At 41.4% G+C, this 19,133-nt stretch overlaps 1 long non-coding RNA gene across 1 annotated transcript in view; it reads left to right on the forward strand.

Annotated features, from left to right (window-relative positions):
• LOC137518441 (uncharacterized) overlaps positions 1–14,007 on the forward strand; it is a 121,202-nt gene extending 107,195 nt beyond the window's left edge. The window contains exon 3 of the long non-coding RNA XR_011020812.1: positions 13,933–14,007. This is a non-coding gene — a long non-coding RNA (uncharacterized lncRNA). The remainder of the gene's footprint in view (positions 1–13,932) is intronic.
• The last annotated feature ends 5,126 nt before the right edge of the window (positions 14,008–19,133 follow it).

The following is a 19,133-nucleotide window of genomic DNA, read 5'->3' on the forward strand; positions in this document are numbered from 1 at the left end:
CAGTAGTAAAGATGATGACCCAAAAGCCGATTAAACTACATGAGCGAAATACATGGTGAGTATCAGTGGTGTAGCTAAGGAGCTGTGGGGCCCGATGCAAGTGTTACAATGGAGCCCCCCAAGCACTCTATACATAACAATTGATATGGCACACCTAAACCTGCCAATGGCAACTACAGTGTCAGAGGTGCAAGAAGAGGATGGGGAACAGTTTGTTAATGATTACCAATATTGAAAGTATCTATAGAAGTGATTATTATGGTGGCTTCTATTTACTTTTCAGGACATCATGATGAATCGGACAAGTTGTTTGAAGCTCATTTTCATAAAGAACCACTCTAGTTTTTAATTACTAGTAGGACTAGGTTTGTATAAATCTTTTTGCTTTTGTCAGCTCTGAGACCCTTTAAGCAAGCCCCTGCAGAATTTATTGATATTAGGTTAAATTCATCAGACCCTCAACTTTAGCAAGGGCCCCAGGCACTTAACTTGCCCCACAGCCCTACAGCATCATGGAACCGCTCCCAAATTTGAAGGTAGTTATTATTTTATGTTATTCTTCTTCTTCTTCTTCTTCCACCAAGCAAAGCTCTTTTTGTTATGACCAAGCAACTCATTTTTTGCCTCATCAGTCCAAATCACTTAGTTCAAAAATGAATCTGGCTTGGCTGAATGAGCTTTTGCATACAACAATTGACTCTGTTTGTTGCATAATTTAAGACAGGGTTTCCTTCTCATCACTTTGCCATACAGATGTTCTTTGTGCAAATTATGCTGAATTGTAGAATGATACACCATCTGCAGCAAGATGTTCTTGTGGGTCTTTGAAGGTGATATGTGGGTTATTTGTAACCATTCTCACAATCCTCCACATATCTTGCATTTTTCTTGGCCTGCCAGACTTGAGTTTAACAGCAACCATGCCCGTGGCCTTCAGTTTCCTGATTACATTCCTTACAGTTGATAGTTTAAACCTCTGAGATAGCCCTTTTGTAGTCTTCTTCTAAACCATGACACTGCCCAATCTTTGTTTTCAGATCTTTGGTGAGTTGCTTTGTGGATCCCATGCTGTCACTCTTCAGATATGAGTCAAAGAGACACCCAACTTGCAATTGGCCACCCTACACACCATTTCTCATGATTGGACACACCTGTCTATGAAGTTTAAGGCTTAACAAACGAATCCAAACTATTTGGCAAGCAATCAGTATTAAACCGTTACATGCATTCAAATCAGCAAAATTACAAGGGTATCTAAACTTTTGCACAGGCAGTTTTTCGCATTTGATTTAATTTCTTACAAATAAATACTGCTTTTTACACATTCATAAGAGGGATATGTCTGCATTTAGATTCCGGGCACTGAAGGGGATAAACGATCATTTAGGAGGTGATATACTGTATATACTCGAGTATAAGCCAACCTGAGTATAAGCCTACCCCCTAACTTTTTCTTTAAAAAACAAGAAAAAAGATTTGACCCGAGTATAAGCTGGGATGCAGGAAATGCTACAACAGCAGAGCGTTCACCACCTCTGCAGAGACTTGGGGAGAATCATTCAAGATTACTATGCCTAATATAAAATGCATAAATACAAGATATCAGTCAGTCATATAGCATCCTGAATGTGGCAGCTTCAGCTACATGACAGGTGGTTAAACTTCAATTGCTTCTCTAATTTGAGGTGTTTGAGGTGTTCATATCCTTTGCAAAATTGGTGTGTGTATACAAATAAAATGGAGTCTGAGTTCCCTGACACAATGCTCTAAGCTAACAAATATTTCAACAGTAGCAGTCCAGCTCATTGCAGTATGGTAGAGGGTATGGAGGAATAGATATGACATGCAACTGTCACAATACAACACTCTACATCTGATGTCCAAATGCTCTGGCTTACATTTATAGATTGCCACCCTTCCCTAGTTTGGAAAGAATGAGTGCAGAACGGATTTTTAGAGCAGTGCGCCGTGGTCACCCCTCTCTCCCCGCTACCCTTCCTGAGAGCGGAGCAATATACCATACTTTAGGCTGCCCCGGACCACCCACCCACTCACCCAGCCAGCATATGTACAGAAGAGTGGTGATCCCCGAGGCAGTGATGCCTCTCATTACATGTGCCACTGCGGGACGTCATACATACGAGACTGCGGCAGGCGGCATGGATGAGTGCGTAAACACTTAGCTATGATTAAGGATATCATTTCCAATGTTAAATACTGCTTTACTAAAAACCTTTCTTCAGAAAACACCATGGTACACAGATTTCCTAGGAAATGAAAGCCATACCACTGTTACCTTTTATGGTGACAGTGTAGTAAATTATTAAGCATTCTGAGAGGGGTTCCCAGACTTTTTCATATGACTGTATAGCACCAACATCTTCCACAAAGCTTTACAGAGTATATAGTTATCTCACTTACTGTCTCTCTAACTGTCCCTCAGAGGGGCGCACAATCTAATTCCTACTCTAGTCATATGTCCTTTGTAGTGTAGGGCAAAATTAGGAGGAAGCAAACTAATTTATTTATACTTTTTTTGGGTGTGGGAAGAAACCAGGAATGGGCTTTCGAGTATTGAAGTACTCGAATTCGGAATTCTAATGAAGATTAATTACTGTACCTGTGACCGCGGGATGGGGGGGGTTAACTTACCCAGAGGTCCATGGATCCTATGCGTGTCACCGTAAATACGCGACCTATGGAACAAGTTCTACCAGTCACTACCGCACTTCGCACTTCCTCCTTCCATCGGAAGGGGGACGTGGACGTGCGGTAGTAAGTGGTGGAACGTGTCCCATAGGTTGCATATGCAGTCACAGGTGCAGTAATTAATCTTCATTAGAATTCCCAAATTTGAGTACTTCAGTACTCGAAAGACCATCCCTGGAAGAAACCAAAGTGCCAAAAGGAAACAAATACAAAATAAATACAAACTCTGTGATGTATATACTATTGTCTATGTACATTTTCTTCCTTTTTGCCTTATTGTTCAGGCTACACATTTAAACGCTCATAAACATTTGTTTTTTTACAAGACAGTATTATTTTCAGATCTCCATTCTGGTTTTATTTAAATACATATTTACCAGTCAGTTAATGCTGAGCAGGTTTAAGTTGTGTGAAAATGACTATGCAATACAGTATTTCAACTGTGTAAAACGCAAGTAAGCTCCTATTAACATGATCCAATATTTTATTCAACTATTTATGATCTGCCTAAAAGTATACAATACACTGCAACATGGAGCTTTATCTAATTTAATAGTTACTGTTGTTATAGGAGCAAATGTCCACTGCAAATGTTAAATGTAGTATATGCAAGGCATATCTAAATGTTGTCTCTCAGCTTGCAGGAGCCTTGTGGACAATGTTTTCTGAGAGAGATGGAAATAAGTATGTTTGTTTCTGGAACAACACTTCCATAGAAGGTGTCAATTTGCTTTAAAGGATACATGAGGTGAATTAACCTCCCTGGCGTGATGATGATGATGATTATTATTATGTATTTATACAGCACCGACATCTTACGCAGCGCTGTACAGAATATATATTGTCTTATCACTTAACTCTCCCTCAGAGGGGCTCATAATTTAATCCATAGTCTTACCATAGTTTATTACCAGATTTAGGCCCATATGCAATTCTCCTTTTCTCCTGATTTATTTCCTAGAAGATAATTTTCATATTTTCTTTAAAATAACTTTTAAGCATTTTACAATTGAATAAGTATCTAAAAGTTGGTGAAAAAGCACTAGTATCAAAATTATTTTGAATATTTTCTTGCTTGCTGGTAGTTTAAAGGGCATTTTATGACAAGGTGTGAAAATATCAATTTGGAGTAAAGTCAGGTGAAAGAGTGAATTGCATATGTGCCTTAGAGTCGTTCACAAGCTTTTAGACCATAAAAACAAGAAAAAAAAAAACATACCACAGAGAGATCTGCAGCAGCCCCTGCATATAACTCACTCAGGCATGGGATTACCACTCTGAGCTGTGGATTTCCATCCTGACCCTGACTAGGGATTACCGCAAAGGAGGTTAAAGCAGTGCAGCCTTACTTACCTGGGGCTTCCTCCAGCCCCTAGTCTGCTACAGAGGAGAAAGAATAACGTGTGGCAGTGGAATTCTAGCAAGGGACACAGAGACTTTTAGGGGCTAGAGCAAGCCCCAGGTAAGTAAAGCCACAGCAGCACAGTGGTGTAGTGGTTAGTGCTCTTGCCTTGCAGCACTGGGTTCGCGGTTCGAATCCCAGCCAGGTCAACATCTGCAAGAAGTTGTTCTCCCTATGTCTGTGCAGGTTTCCTCCGGGCACTCCGGTTTCCAAAAACATACAGATAAGCAGATTGGCTCCCCTCTAAATTGGCACTAGACTATGATACATGTGCTACACGATATAGACATATGACTATGGTAGGGATCATATTGTGAGCTCCTCTGAGGGACAGTTAGTAACAAGACAATATACTCTTTACAGCGCTGCGCAATATGTTGGCAATAAATAAATACATAAATAAATAAGGCTACATTGCTTTCATTTGCCTCATGTATATTTTAAGTTACTGGTTTATATTTTTTCTTTTTTTAAGCAGGCACTTCTATTTGTGGAATAATGGTACCACATACTGTATTTTTTCTAATATAAGACGCTCCGGACTATAAGACTAGGTTTAGATGACAAAATCCAGGAGAAGAAAAATACATCAAACCTGGTGCGTCTGTAGTGCAGGGGCATTTTGTAAATGTCGCCCCCCCCCCCCCCCGCCCCAATTATTGTGTACTTCTTTTGTACCCTTTTACTGCTTGTGTCCCCCTGTGTCCGTTTTTCCACAGTGTGAAAAACACATGCAAAAACACACATAATTTTACTCTATGGGCCACACAAAAACTCAATTATGTGATTTGTTTAGTGAGTATTTTGGTGTTGGAAGAAAACGCTCAGCAAGTTCATTCTTCCTGCATGCGTTGTGAGAAATGCATGCCTTTCTCACTCAATGTTTTCCTATAGGAAATGAAAAACTCATGTGATGTCATGTGTGTTTTTGATGAGTTTTTTTTGACTTATGAATATTCATTTAAAACACATAACAAACTCACATAAAACGCACCCAAAACAACACAAAGCCGGAAAACCTGCAGAAAAACTCATGTCAGAAAAGTGATGGTTTTCTGCATGGATAAGTGTGATCATTGCCTAAGAGGAGCTGGCTACTTCCAAGCAACTCCTGTTAGGAAGGCAATGTTTAAAAATACAAAATATATATATACAGTATATATATTATCTGCATTTCAGAACATATATAGCCTGACAAAAGAAAAAAGTAATTTCATTGATGTGCAGTAATTTACTTAAAGGTTTTCAATCAATATCTACTGTTTCACCTGATAACAGCACAAACCAGACAATATGAATTACTAAGCCTTTTGCCTAATGTAGGTGAATTGAGTCTGTCTAGTTTGTTTTTGTTTTGTTTTCCATGTGTTCTAATGAGCAACGCTTTATTAAGCACTACCTTTTTGTTCATGTAAAACAACAAAGGAGGAAACCGAAAGCCCAATATAGTGTAGTAGTTTTGACATAGATGAAAAAATAAACCAATAATGGATATACTCACAAGTATAGGTTACCAGCCAGGTAACCACTTAAGTCACAGGTGGGGAGAATTATAACCCGACCCCACTCAGGTATAAGAAGTTGTTCTCTGTAGATAGGAAGAATTAGGGATATGACCCCTCCACCAAGGGTGTACTAGACTGGATGCAAAAGGTTTTAAACAGAGGCGCCAATGTAGAGTAAAAACTTCTAAAAACAGTTTAAAATGGGTAAGTTGGTGGACTTACCTCAAGAAGAAACAGACAAGGATTCGTTATTTTAGTAATAAAAATAACATTTAATTGTAGCTCCAGTATGCAACGTGTTTCACGGGGCAAAATCACGCTTCATCAGGCAATCAATGGAGAAAAGGAACTGGGGAAAAAAGGGATCAGAGGACAGAGGGCTAAAAACTGGTATACAAACACTAGTTATGCAAATGTTTCATACTGGAGCTACAATTAAATGTTATTTTTATTACCAAAATAATGAATACTTGCCTGTTTCTTCTTGAGGTAGGTAAGTCCAACAACTTACCCCTTTTAAACTGTTTTTAGACGTTTTTACTTTACATTGGCGCCTCTGTTTAAAACCTTTTGCATCTACCTTTTTGTTCAGTTTATTGTTTTAAATATGTATTAAATACAGAATTACAAATGTGAACAGTATACATTTTGAATTTGTATTGTGTACTGAAATGAAATATTGCAATACAGTACAGGTGAATGTCGGTATTGCAGTACAGACTTCCATATGCCTACATAAAATACATACATTACAAATGAATACCCATGTATCCTACCAGCCAATAACACTAATTTAAATAATTCACAACAATTACAGCACCCTGATACTGCGCTCATATGCTGAGTCAGGTGTTAAGTGGGTCACCTCTAAAATTTTATAAAAGATAATGAATCAAGCATTCATCAAACATTCATATTACAGGTGCTAAATTCTAAATAAAACACATTGGCAGGTAATAACCACATGTATAGTGTCCTTGCTCATATAATGGTTATCATGTGGGAGCGCTCTTCCTAGATGCGTGCAGCCATCAAAATAGAGTTCTTCAGTGAAATGGTTAAGCGCTCTTCTCTGCCTGTTCCTTCTTAAACACAGCGAATATGTCATATAATGAAAAAGCCCCCCCTTCGGGGAAAGACTCACCAGACTTCTAGGCCTCCAAGGCCAATGCTCGCATTCGGGGTATTGGCCACCCCGCAGCCTCTCTGGCAGTCCTCTCTCGGCTATTCCCAGTCAGACTTCTAGGCCTCCAAGGCCAATGCTCGCATTCGGGGTATTGGCCACCCCGCAGCCTCTCTGGCAGTCCTCTCTCGGCTATTCCCAGTCTGTGTAATCAAAGAAACAAATTCCACATCGCGTAAAAGCGTACCAGTTTATTTAAAAATGGTTAAAAACAGATCAGTGGTGTGTAACCACTCATTGGGTCAAAAAACTTCATCAAGAAAAAGAAACACAGCAGCCCCTTGTTTGACAAGCTACCTGATTCCAGGTACAGGGGTATGCAGAGATGAGATGCACTAAGCTTGTGACAAGGCGCACGCCTCTGTCATCTAGCGTCCCTCTCCGCAACATCTTACTGGCTAGTGCTCTAAAAGATACCGAGCCTACTGCACACAGACAATCCCGCCACGTCCAGCGAGCGTCGTGCGCTATGACGTCACTCCGTGGCTCCGCCCAACGTTTCGTTGCCCTAGCAACTCCTCAGGGAGCATTGGCCTTGACGGCCTAGAAGTCTGACTGGGAATAGCCGAGAGAGGACTGCCGGAGAGGCTGCGGGGTGGCCAATACCCCGATTGCGAGCATTGGCCTTGGAGGCCTAGAAGTCTGGTGAGTCTTTCCCCGAAGGGGGGGCTTTTTCATTATATGACATATTCGCTGTGTTTAAGAAGGAACAGGCAGAGAAGAGCGCTTAACCATTTCACTGAAGAACACTAATTTAAATAAGCCATATAACAGTTTAGAAACATCATATATTATATTTTATAATAAATATTAACAACCCTACACATAAAGCGCACTATTTTGTCTTTAAGAATATAAGCAAGCAAACAAAATGACATATAGAAAATTAGAGATTGAATCATTGATCAGAAAAGTTATAGAATTTTTAGAACTTTTTTAGGACATTTCAGACGTTTGTAAATTATCTTCTTAAAAGGTAAAAAAAAACACATTCCACATGGAAAGAATTGGTGGCATTGTCCATCTCAGGCAAAATTGAGTATAACATTGGTGTAGCAGCAGCTAGAGGCAAAGTGGCATAGCGTTCTTGTCTTGCACTCCCCGGTTTGAATCTTGGCAGGGACAATATTACATGAAGTTTGTTTGTTCTCCTTGTGTTTGTACGGGTTTTCTCCTGTATCCAAAAAGTATACCGGAAAATGAATTATTGTCCTCTAAATTGACGTAACACTATAATAGAGAGTTTACAAATTTAAACATTAAAGGACCCTAGTAAAAGATTAAACTCCCTGCTTCGTAGATTCTCAATATCACTGTCTGTGGTTTGGTGATTGTATTCACCTGTCCTGATAAACTTCAGCACAGCAGGCCAGTATTCATTTCGGCTGTACCTCCACTACCCCAACCGCTTCCTCAGTGATTGGAGAATGTGAAAGGTCCGGACATGAAAGCTGAGAGACTCTGCATGGCTGATATGAATGGTGGCTGGCTGCTGGGATGAAGATGATTAGGACATGTGAGTGCCAAAAGCCTACCGCAGTTAGTAGAAGTGGGAGCGTGCATAGCAGAGGGTCCAAAACTGAGCAGGGCTTTTAAAGGAGTGATCCCCAGATACTCATCCATGGACTTTGCAAGGACTGCCTGATCTGAGAAGGATCATAGTAGTACCAAATACTTTCCACTTTTTAATTATTGGTTCTTCTGTGCTCCTAATGATTGATAAAGCCTTTGATTTTTTTTTTGTATCCATTTGCTGACTTGTCTACATCCTTATATCTTTTGACAATACCTTGCCACCTAAACGAATTACTTTACTTTTATTTGAACTACCAAGCACTGGTATCATTTGGACTGCGGAAGCCTGCATCAACCAGCACGGTGGTATGGGCAGCACAGTGGCATAGTGGAAAGCTCTTTTGCCTTGCAACACTGGGTCCCCTGTTTGAATCCCAGCTAGGTTAACATCTGCAAGGAGTTTGTATGTTCTACCCATGTCTGCTTGGGTTTTCTCTGGGTACTCCGGTTTCCTCTCACATCCCAAAAACATACAAATAAGTGAATTGGCTTTCCCCTAAAAAACGGCCTTAAGAGTCTAAATCTGGTAATAAACCGGGCAGCATGGTGGCGTAGTGGTTAGCGCTCTCGCCTTGCAATGCTGGGTCCCCGGTTCAAATCCCAATCAGGTCAGCATCTGCAAGGAGTTTGTATGTTCTCCCTGTGTCTGTGTGGGTTTCCTCTGGGCACTCATGTTTCCTCCCACATCCCACAAATATACAGATAGGTTAATTGGCTTCCCCCTAAATTGGCTCTAGACTGTGATACATACACTACATGATAAATACGTACACATAAGACTATGGTAAGGATTAGATTGTGAGCCCCTCTGAGGGACAGTTAAGTGACAAGACAATATACTCTGTACAGCACTGTGGAAGATGTCGGGACTATATAAATACTAAGTAATATCAACATCTTCAAGAAGGCCCTCAAAACTCACCATTTCACTCTGGCCTACTACCCCTCACAAGTGCTCTAAACCAGTGTTTCTCAACATTTTATTGGTATGTACCCCTTTTAAAACCATATTCTCACTAAGTACCCCCTAGCATAGTAAACATTATCACAAGTACCCCTTGACAAATATATATTTAATCGTAGTACATTATAATTGGTTTAAAACCATTTCCAAGCTTTTACTATTGCTTTTAATTAGCTAAAATACTAATTTGGTGGTGTTTAAATAAGATTTATCATTTTCTAAAACTCTAAATTTGTTATTTTTGGTTAAGTATATCAAGCCTGAGTACCCCCTGGAACCCTCAGAAGTACCCCCTGGGGTACGCGTACCACAGGTTGAGAAACTATGCTCTAAACCCACAGCTGAACTCTGGTCCCCTACCTTTCGTGTCCCTACCTCTCCCTCTAGATTGTAAGACTTTGGGCAGGGTCCTTCTCCTTTTGTGTCCTACCTGATCATGCACCTCCATTACTGTGAACCCATGCTATGCATTCGAGTGAACCTTACTTGCCTAATCTCCATGCTCCCATCCAGTGACTGACTAAGCATTACCTCGTACTCATACTGTGCTGCGTGATCTGTTTTTTTCTTGTATTCCTGTATTGTCATATTGCTTTATGTCACCCCTAAATATTGTCTGTAACCTAAACTAATGTCCAGCGCTGCGTAATATGTTGGCGCTTTATAAATACAATAAATACATAAATATAATAATAATAATAAACCAGATACAATAATAAACCATTAAACACACCAGAATGCCAAAATCAGTTTCTATTACCATATTAGTAAAAGCTGGCAAGTTTCTGACCCATTAAAGTGTACCTGATCCTCTAAACTTGGTCTAATTGCAACCAGGGGCGTTGCTAGGATACTAAGAGACCCGGGAACTTTTGGGCACTCCCACAGCATTCCCTAACCTTCTAGTGGACAACCTCCTAGGCTCCCATGGGCTTTCCATTGAGGCATCACAACTCCCAGCATGCCCCCATAGAATAACCACAGCTCCCTTCATGTCCCCATAAAGACACCACAGAACCCAGCATGGCACCACAACACCCAACATGCTCCCAAAGAGGCAACACAGCACCCAGCATACCCCCCATTGAGACTCCACAGCTCTGTTTCTGCCTGGGGAAAATCCGGGGCACCCAAGAATAGATCCGTTGCACGTGCCACTGATCTTTGGGGCTAGCAACACCCCTAGTTGCAACAGCCTAAAAAAGGTGAAGGGTTAGAAAATCTTTAGCTATACAACTGCAGGCCCAAAGCAAGTAATAGTAACTCACCTACCTTCGAGCAGCCCTCACTGTGGTTCAATATGGCCAACAAGCTATTTTTCTTAGTGTACCTGAGACAACATAAGTCTCAGGTTTTATACCTACCTGGGGCTTCCTCCAGCTGCTTTGAGGTTGCTTGGTCCCTCACTGTCTCCCCAGGCCACTCCTGTCTCCAGCTAGATGGCCCGGCATTCCAACCAAGTCACGCTTCGTTGTGCAGGCGCAGCCCGTCCATGCTGTTCCTGTGGGAGGGAGAATTCTGTAACAACTGCGCGATGACTCACGACTTGGCCACAGTACCGGGCCATCCAGAGGGAGACAGGAGTGGCCCAGGGAGACTGCGAGGGACCAAGCGGTCTCAAGGGGGTGTGGAGGAAGCCCCAGGTATGTATAAAACCGGAGACCTCTTTGGTCTCAGGTTTCCTTTAAGCATACTTGTTATTTTCCCTTCTTTTCTAATATTTTTCATATACTTTTCACATAAACAAAACTTTCATGTACCTAGATATTATTGTGTTATGTACATGGCAGATTAATAATGAGGAGACACTGTGGGTCTCTGGGATCACATTCTTCTTTGCGGCCCAGGCAACACAGTGTCTGTGCTTTTTCACACTGTCGATGTCATTCTATTTAAATCCATTTTTTCTTCTGCTAAGTGTACGTAGGTCAAATATACACAATCACACAAATGGCTGCATACATCCACTCACATAGTGCCTAAAAGTGGATCATAATACTGGTCATGATGCACAGTAAAAATGCTACGACACTTTCTTTTCTAAATGACAAGAAATTATTTTAATATAATTATTACTAAGCCAGACAGAACATTTTTTATACTTGTTGCAGACTGAGGTATCACCAAGCAAGCAATAAAAGTAGATGTAAACTAGTGTTCAAGGAAATGATTTAACTATGTAACAAATTAATTTCACACCTTATTATTCAGCTGACTGGCTGTCAAACAGGCCCGGTTGGCTTGCATCATTACTTGTTTATGAGCTCAGTGTAGTAAATAGATCAAAGGGCAGTTTATTATCTTCTGCAGTCATAATGAATCCTGCTTTGTTTTAAAAAGAACCATCATGGATATGTTTACACTTGGTGGTCTAGTGCAAACTTTTCCTGTGGTACCCTCATGCACTCTCTGTAGAGGTGTTGATTAACATACACCCAGAAGATGAAGAGAATTCATAACAGAGATGTATTCCTTAATAAATACATAGGCAACAAACCAATTTTAAAAACATATTTCGTGTTGAACGTCATGATCAAAATTTATTAAAACTTTGTTTTATGATCAAAAAGTGGGTTTAGCTGCAATTAATAATTCCATTTTATCAAAGTACAACTGTGTAAATTACCACTACCACATGTAGCACCAGGTAATATTCTCTAAAGTAGAATGCAGAGAACTGCAGTTAGAACTGAGATAACTTAGCATGTTGCAATGTGCTGCACTGGGTACTGGGACATTGGGTAGTAAAACTATATGCTGAACTCCAACTCAGAATAAACTATGCTCAAAACATGCTGATACCAAAAGCACAATGGAAAAATCTACATGTGAGAATAACATTTTAGAGTGGGGTTTTCTCTTCTCTCTTAAGAAAGAGGTATGTGGACATTCAATAAAATGCACACCGTTAAGCTCTACTTGGGAGCAATTCTTATGTCTTGTCCTGTGGCATCTAGCTAGTGGTATAAAAGGCAAGGATTTTGGGTTGAATCTCTGGGCTTCATATGGGTCTCCTAAAAAGTCTGCTACTATGTCAGCGCTGTTGAATATGTTAAAGTGGACAATGTGGGCAGAGCCCCAGCAGTTGACACCCCTGGACAACACACATTTTTAGGCAGATACCCACATTAAGACAATATGAATCCTAAAACTATCTTCACAGTCCACTGGATATCCTTATGGTGAAAATTGAGGAGGTGAAATCAGACCTCGGCCTAAAGGATGATGCCTGGCACTCCCCAGAGATTTACAAGTTTTACTGTACCAAGTTAAGCCAGTCCTTGCCAGGTGAAAAGATATATAGGAAAGCTGAACAAATATCGTCCCAAAAGCTTGAAACACACTTTAATGAGGTAAAAAGATATGATTGTGGGAGCTGATTATCAAATATTCAATGCTCTTACCTTCATAGCTCAGAGTTGTTGATAACAAGCAGACTTATTTTACACCATAAATGAGTCCCTTGCTTGGCCCAAAGTTAGACCTGCTAGATCTCCCCAACAAAAATAAGGGAGATACTAATTTTGGGTCTGAGGACTAAGCAATTATCCTATGCTCCTTCTCTCTATTTCCTGCCTTCTCTTTATTCCTATTCTGCCTAAAATAAATTCTCTCTCTGCCAGAAAGGTGTAGGACCTAACCCAAAAGGGAATCCAGGGGACCGTAAGTGTTTCTTACATTTTTGATATAATTGTTTGTCTTTCACGCCTATCACCCAAATCCAGGATGAGGTATCCTGTTATAAAATATCTCTGGTGACTAAACAGCCTCCTGAACATTCCTGACATTAAATTACCTAATCCTTTTTGTTTTCTCCTTTACCAATTGCACCTTCAATGTCTCCTTGCTTTGATGGGTGATGAACAATGAAAAAGTATGTATGGGAAGGGCATGCTTGTCTCTAACTACTCAGGGATCACTGGTGTGTCTGCTCTGCTCCTCTTACTTTATATAATCTTTTTCTCTTTTTCTTTAGCACTGTTCTCTTCTTTTCCATTTTTACCTACCAAATACTGCTTGCTTCTTTATATTGTGTTTTATACAATTTATATTGATAGGAACACATCAATCTTAACAATTAATGGAACAGACATTTTCTCTTACTCTCCACTCTTCTGTTCAGTTTGTCTTTAGCCATGTTCTCTTCTTTATACTCATCGCATCCTTGTGAAACTTATACTACACTGCCCTCCTCAGGTGGGAGCACAAAATGTTTCAAAGCCTCACTGCTTGCAGGTTCAAATGCTTACTGATGCTCCTTTCCTCTTTCTTTACTACATTACCCACCTGCATTTATGAGCTAGGTATATTTTTAGATTCACATAGTTCAAATACTGATAATTGTATTTCAAACATCTTTCCAGGAGCTGTAAAATGAAACTGGTAGACTCAGGTAGAGAATGCTGAATTGGATTGAGTTGCTTCTAGTTTTGTTTTGTTTTTTGTCCAACTTGCATGAGAGTTTCCTTATGTGGAATAGTAAACAAGCTGACTTTGTCAATGCTGACTAGGAAGTTAGTGCATACCTTTTAAACCAGTGTCTGTTACAATATCGTAAAAATGCATGCTAACCTTTAAACATTTTCTAAAACAGAGTTGAAATACCCAATCCAAGCATTTGTGTGAAGGCTCAAGTACAGAATTGACTGCTGCAGGAATGAATCTCCACCAGAGAAGAAATACGTTTTGGGGTACCTTCATGTTATAGAACTGTGTTTCTAGAATGCTCTTTAGATAATGGTGAACATTGTATCCTTAGAAATTACCACATAGACATCTACAAGCTAAAGGGTACCTGAAGTAACCTCCAGCTTCAGATTTGCACATCTCATGTCAAATGGTCTTAGCTGGTCGCATGGATTGTAACTCTGCAAGTTTTCTAGGTGCGGTTTTAATCTCACTTTATTAAACTATGACATTTTTATACTATTGGAGCCTCTTTTGAGTTTTAGTGGTTATGGATCCACTGGATGTTTGACCCCTAAAGCTCTACTTCTTCCACTGAATATTTTAGGAAGTCATCAGGCTGAGTGCGGGCACATTGACTTCCTGGATTGGGTACAAGTATGGAGCAGGTGGCAGGCTTAATGGTTTATAGAGATACACTATGATGATGTTTGCCTATCTTATTTGCATATTCCATGATGGTCATTGGAGAACTGAGGACCTTCTGGATCCTTGGTTCATTGAGCTGATTGAGTGAACTGTCATCCTGCAACAAGTAGTGATGATCGTAATCAGCAAAATTACGATTTCGCAAAATTTTGCGGAAATTTTCGCAATTATGCCTATACGCAATTATGATTTGCAAACTAAATTCATTTCGTAGTAGTCACGGAAGAGCAAAGAGAACGCAATTGCAATCGGTTTGCTGCACCGATTGTCGGTAACATGCCAGATCAAGATCTTATGTCTAGGTACAGCAGGGTGTGAGCCTGGGGTCTCTGGCTCTCATTGTTGACCAGTGAAGGCATGTTTGTTTAAATTAACTTGATCAAACGAAGGTCCTTCATGGGCAGTGACACCAAAGTGTGAACATGCCCTTTGAAAAGGATAGCATTTGGTGAGCCCAGTCGCTTGCCTTCCCACACAGCAGGGCTGTAGACACAGCGGAGCCATGGTCAGCCTTAGACATACATGGAGTTTATGATTTTCAGCCTGTTTAAAGGATACCACAACTGACATGTGGCATAATGAGATAGACATGGGTATGTACAGTGCCTAGCACACAAATAACTATGCTGTGTTCCTTTTTTTCTTTCTCTGCCTGAAAGAGGTAAATATCAGGTATGTAAGTGGCTGACTCAGTCCTGACTCAGACAGGAAGTGACTACAGTGTGACCTTCACTGATAAGAAATTCCAACTATAAAACACTTTCCTAGAAGAAAATGGCTTCTGAGAGCAAGAAAGAGATAAAAAAGGGGGAAATTCTTATCAGTGAGGGTCACACTGTAGTCACTTCCTGTCTGAGTCAGGACTGAGTCAGCCACTTACATACCTGATATTTACCTCTTTCAGGCAGAGAAAGAAAAAAAGGAACACAGCATAGTTATTTGTGTGCTAGGCACTGTACATACCCATGTCTATCTCATTATGCCACATGTCAGTTGTGGTATCCTTTAAGGAATACCGTTCATATGAGAGGTATGAAAGTTATCTCATTCTGCTGGTCCGGATCTGGTGAATATTTTAATATTAAATTGAGGACACTGACATACCCAGAACCTGAGGTATTCCGCTACTTCGTAACCAAACATGCGAGAGCAACTAAGTTTGATGTCATATGAACTGTCATATTCTGAGGAATATGAATCTGTGACTGTTATGTGTGTGCGGGAAGCGTAAGCTGAGATATGGAAAATGTCATATTTGGTGGGCACAAGAAACCCACCCAAGAGATTAACCGCACCCTGTCCAGCCCCTGGGCTGAACCTGAGACCCCACCCAAAAATGTGAGTCATCCAAAAGAACTTGCCAGGGGCTCCTCCCTTAGTCCTCCAAATCCCATCTTCACGAGAGCATGCTGCTGCTAGCCAGAGGAGTTAGCGGCCATCTTGTCTGAACTTTGCTCCTGAACTGAAACAAAGAAACTTCACGTGTTTTCCCAGGAAGGACATATTTTCACCTGACCTTAAGTATGCGTATTTTCTTCCCTTTTATTTTTCATACTGCGCTATTATTGTCTCTATAATTGTTGATTTTAATGATTTTCTGTATATATTAATAATTTATATTGCATTTATAATAAACGACTAAAACATAATTTATTTGTTCAGCTACCCCTGCTATTCAGCCACACAAACAGAACCCTAGCTTCTGAAGAGTCGCTACTACTGTTGATAGCTAGATAAAATAGAGTGTGTTTAACCGTTTTATTTGCAGGTATTATTATCAGTGTAGAGGTGTCCTACCCTTCTGTAGGAGTGGTGGCAGTTATACCCTGAAATAGTGTGTAATTTGTATCACTGTAACTCACAAGCTCCCTTCTAGTCGGTCTGCTGCCAAAATCCCAGCGGTTTCTGCGCACCGACTGCGACCCCAATTGCATGGTCTGTGTGCTGAAACCGATTGGAAGGCCTTGTGTGGTCTGGCCACTAGGGGGCGTGTGACAGTAGTCATTCGTAATTTCGCATGAAAATTCGCATCATTTTTGCTAAATTTCGTGTCATTTTTTGCCGAATTTAGAGGTTAATAGCAAAGCCCCCATACATGCTATTGATACCAAAATTGCTACCTATGTTAAAGGGAATAGTGGGTACAAGAGAAAAAAAGAATTTTCCAAAAAGACCATATAGTTTTTGAGAAAATCTATTTTAAAATTGCAAAGAAGGAGACTTCCGGTTCCGGCGCCTCATGTAGGAGACGCATGCTTCTGAGCTCCGTCCCGCAGCCCTGAATATCCACGTACATCCGAGGAGAGACCCCGCTCACCTTACTCCCACAGAGCTGGAAGAGACGCAGGAGACACTCCGGAAGGCACAGATGGACAAATTTGTGGCCAAAGCTCCGCGGATGAAAGATACCGCAAAGGGAAAGACGGGAGCAACCACGCGCTCAAAGATGGCGGCAGTAGCTGATCAGGACAGCGCGAGTGATACAGAGGACTCGGGTAGGTCGTTTCAAATTGACTACGGGAGATTAGCGGCAGAAGTAGCACAGCACCTGCAGCAAGATGTGGCCAATGTTATAACCCAGTCCCTGGATACGCATCTGGCTCCGATAGCGGCCCAGGTACAAGCACACACCGGTAGATTGGATGAGGTAGAGAAGCGGGTAAGCACTCTGGAAGACAAATATGACTCCCTCAGTAAGAAAAGCGACTTACAGGAGAAGCAGCAGTATGTGATGGCGGACCGTATCGAAGATCTAGAAAATAGGTCCCTCCGAAACAATTTGAAGTTCGTAGGCTTTCCTGAGTCTTACAGGCCTGAGGAGCTGGCCGAAATATGTGCAGGACTAATACCAGAAGCGCTAGGCCTTGAGGGCCCGTTCAAAGTAGAGAGAGCCCATAGGTTAGGCCCAGTAAAGCCAAACAACAACCGGCCTCGGGTAGTGATTGCTCGCTTCTTAGACTTTAATGACAAAACGCAAATCCTGAGAGCATATCGCCTGCAAAAAACACTTACGGTTCAGGGCCACAAAATACTGATCTTCTCAGACTATTCGGCAGAAGTCTCTAAAGCACGGAAAGAATTTGTGCCCTCCTGCCAGCTTCTCATAAAAAAGAACATACGTTTTGCCCTAGCATACCCGGCTGTGCTGAGAATCTTTTTACAAAATGAACCAATTCAATCCTTTACAAGCCCGGCAGAGAGCATGGATTATATCAAGACACTGGATGTGGAGCAATTGATCTCATCGGAACGCCGGAATACCTCACCTCGTTCCAAGATCTCTTCACCCGCAAACTCCCCAGAGCACCATGATACAGTCCCTCCTGACTCCCCTGTGAAGGGACCAGCGCCAAAGTCCCCTAGACTTGAAACATCACAGGAATCATGGAAGGAGCAGGAGGCACAAGCGGCAGAGGCCAGTAGCTGGGCATAATATTCCTCAAGTCTTCCTTGTGTGAGTCTATTTGGGACAGATTGGTTATCTCCTGCGGGAGAAATGCTGATCAAATCCGCGGAGAAACGCGGGCCCATGTAGTATTGTTTAGGGGTCTCTGTTCAATAATATATATGCCTTGCCCTCCCCCCCCTCCCCCAACTATCTCGAATCAGCAACTGAACTGAACAATATAAGCGATAGACTCTTAACCCCCTCTTATCATCAGTAGTTACTTAAAGGTGTAACAAAGAGTGTTTCAGAGCATTGAGTTATACTACTGGCATATGACGATAAGGACATTGCTACCTGTTGTCAGACGTTAGAAACTTTTTGGCTTGAGAATTGTCTTTTGTTCTCCAACAGGCACCTGATAACTGAAAAACTGAGGAGGAGGGGAACTGCATGATTTGGGGGGGGGGGGGTGTTGGGGAGGGCTCAATTTAGTGTTCATAGTGGAAAGGTGTGCGCCCCCCGGATCCCTGTCCCCCCTCCCCCGCATGGGGGGCCCTCTTTGCGGGGGGGGGGGCGGTGTGGGCGGGGGGGCGCACACATAGTACCTAGACTATATCCGATCTGCTTTTAGGGGTTGGGACGGAGCAGACCGAAATAACTGTGACAGGACTGGGGGGAAATGTTCGCCCTCATGTTCTGGTACATTCTGATTTTCTTTTATGGTAGCCATAAGTGCTTTACTACATTATATATCGATAGACATACCAACACTAGATTAAGCAAAAGTTTCTACATGGTATACATGAGGAAAAAAGGAAGTCAGCTGAGAGAACAGGTTATACCTTCTGTGTCAGCTGCAAAAAGTTCTGGTTATAATGTGTTAATTGTTGTGGTTATTTTCATTGCAGGCACCCACTCATTTCTTCTTGACCCCACTCAGGTAAGGAGGGAGATGTGCTCGGCTGGGACACATCTCTCTCCGCTAGTTACATCAAAAACTAACATGTTAACGATATTCTTATTTAAGCCTCCATGAGATCCAGGTGACAACTTGGAATGTGAAAGGGCTAAGAACAGGGGAAAAAAGGATCAAGGTTCTTAGACATTTAAAAAAGCTTAGGACTGATGTGGCTCTGCTGCAGGAAACCCATCTGACCTCGGGGGAGCTCAAGTATATGCAGAAACTCTGGGTGGGTCATGTGATTAGAGCCCCAGCAATTCACAAAAAAGCGGGTGTTTTGATACTCATAAACAGATCTCTGCAATGTCAAATCATAGATCAGCAGGTGGAC

The sequence above is a fragment of the Hyperolius riggenbachi genome, chromosome 5 (genome assembly GCF_040937935.1).
Source record: "Hyperolius riggenbachi isolate aHypRig1 chromosome 5, aHypRig1.pri, whole genome shotgun sequence".
Classification (NCBI taxonomy): Eukaryota; Metazoa; Chordata; class Amphibia; order Anura; family Hyperoliidae; genus Hyperolius; species Hyperolius riggenbachi.